The sequence below is a fragment of the Melanostigma gelatinosum genome (genome assembly GCF_949748355.1).
Source record: "Melanostigma gelatinosum genome assembly, chromosome: 3".
NCBI lineage: Eukaryota > Metazoa > Chordata > Actinopteri > Perciformes > Zoarcidae > Melanostigma > Melanostigma gelatinosum.
Window position 1 is genome coordinate 18663655 of NC_136636.1, and position 2809 is coordinate 18666463.

A 2809-nucleotide genomic window follows, 5' to 3' on the forward strand; every position below is an offset into this window, starting at 1 on the left:
AAAAGGTTTTTCAAGGAGAAACATAATTGGTGAGCAGGAATGATGCTGCCAACCTCTCCTACTCTAGTGCATCATATCAACTGATGGGTATATCAAATGACTATTTAATACACCATTGAAAACATATCATTGAACACTGATTGACCACTGTCCCTGCATGTCTCTCTTTTGAGATATGCAGAGGAAACGGAAATCAAATCCATTCATATTTAGGTTTCAGTGTTGAGTTTGCCCAATTACTTCATATTTGATCAATGCATGAAATCGTCAGTCTACTTGCGCATGTGTCATGCAAAAATAGTGTGCGGCTGTTGAACATGGAGTGAAACTGAAGTCTCGAATCTCAACTGTTGTCAGATGTCAGCTGGACTAATTCCAACATAGAAGCAAAAATAAGGCAGTGAATTTATGAAAACTAGCAACAGAAACGTTATTGTGTAGTATTTTTGAATTACCAATCAGGTTAGTTTATGCTGTATTATATTTTAATGTGAGATTTATCTACAGAGTGAAGGACTCCACCTGAAACAATGTATGTATTTCACCTCCCCACTAACTGATTTTGAATATTTGTTTATTAAATATTTTACCCTCATGCAGTACATTTCTCTCTGTAATATTTGGTATTGGGTAATACCTAATCGCAAATTTGAATTATACAAAAATGGAACTATCAGGCACCTTTGAGTAGCCCTATGTTATGGCATGTACATATGACAGTGATGTCCTTGTGTGAACTATATACAGCCTGAAATATCTGAATTATATCTAAGGTAGTTCTGTATTTTTTTCTGTCCTGCCTCTGATTTGGTATCGGTCACATTTTTGGCTGGTGGTTATTTTTTTATACTTGCCCCACAATCAGAACGCAGTCAAAATGTTCCCTTATCTGAGCTTTAAAAAAACACTTTTAAACTGCACTCAGCAGGTCAGCACAACTGCAGAGTCCCAGTCTCCTGTTAGACCCCTGGAGCCTGCTCGGTGTGGGGGAGTCTGTAAACAAATCTGCCATCACCTCTCTCTCCTCTCTCCACCATCATTTACCTGACTCTCTCTCTCTTATTCTTCCTTCACCTATTACTTACACTGATAACACCCCCCCCCCCCCCCTCACCCTTTGCATATCGCCCTCCTGAAGTAATCCAGCTCCTCCTCCTTAATGTCACCCCAGACATCACATGCTACAGTTACCTCCTACATCTTGTTTCTCTCGCTGTCCCAAATCCGCCTTCAGTTCTTGCCGTGATCTGCATCTTCAGCCCTCTATTTCCTCGTCGTATCCTTGTCGTCCTCCGTTGCCCTTTTGTCCATTTGCCCCACTACCCTAGCCACTTATATCTTCTTACATGTCTTGCAGTTGGAACCCTCCCTTCCTTGGAGTCATAGAAGAGGTACTTTGGTCTATTTTTTGACAATAAGGAACCACAAAGTAAAAATACTCCATTACAAGTCAAATCCCCGTGTTCAAAATGTTACTTAAGTAAGTGTGTTAGATTTACCTGCAAAAAGTATCAACAGTAAAAGTGTTAATTAACCGGCAGAATGGCCCTTGTCGGTGTTAAATTATGATATATTATTGTATCATTATTACTGACTAACTGTTTATTGATGAGCTTAAGTGGCGCTTACTAACACCTCTATATACTGTTGAGTATTTCTAATTAATTACAATGCATTTTATCTTATATGCTACAGTATATGTGTCATAACATATACAGGCTAAGTAGTAAACAGCTCCCAAATAAATGCACTTGAGTAAATAGTAAATAAAACTGCCTAAAAATAAAAAATATAATAGTGTAAAGATTAAAACAAAGAAAAATGATGAAGACACAAAGGTTAATGGCCATGGCAAACAACACAGAGGCACATTATGTTCATCATTATCATGTCTCTATATTCCCCATCCATACCCATACCCAACTATTCCCTCCTCCCGCCTCCCGTCTCCCTCCTCCCCTTCCTCCCACTCTACCCTGAAGCCCTGCCATCTCTCAGCATTCCTCAGGTCCACCACACAGAGTCCCATTGTGTCAGTGGGGCAGGGAGGGAGCACCCAGTCCAACCTCTCACCATGTGCTGCCACTGGACTCACCTTAGGAGACCACAAACTACTGTAAAGCCTTTTCACACACACACACACACACACACACGCACACACACAAACACACACACACACACCTTGCCTCTTTCTGTCTCCTTTTCCTCCCTCGAGCCATCACTCTCCTCCATCTCCAGTTGCACTATTCGTTCCACTTCTTCCGCTCACACTTCCACTGCTTTTGGAAATCAGCCACCATACTTCACCCTCTTTTTGTAAAACCAGTGTTCATAACCAAACGGCACTGCTCAAAAAGGCTATTGATTAGACTCTGAGGTTTCAAAGCAAGAGAGTGAGCACACCCTGAGGAGGAGGAGGAGGAGGAGGTGCGGAAGGAAGGAGGGAGGGAGAGAGGGATGAATTAAGCACCTGAGGTGCCAGAGTGAAGACCTCCATCCTGCCAGTCAAGCTGGGTCCAAAATAGTCAAGTGAAGTGGTGGCTAATCAACAAGGTTTCCACTCTGTAACTTTGATGTGACTTTTAAGAAAATAGCAGAGGCTCTTTGTTGTCAATTGTATACCTTCAAAATAACACTTCTAATCCTTACTTCTGACATTGTTTAACTTGGACTAAAAGACATTTGTGGGCCTTTAAACGACACTAAAGACCGCTAAGGCCTTTTGTCCAAAAAGGATTGTAAAGTGCAGCATTACCAGGAATTTCTTGATTACTGTTTTGTTTTTTCTCGTCCACTTGGGTGCAGCGAA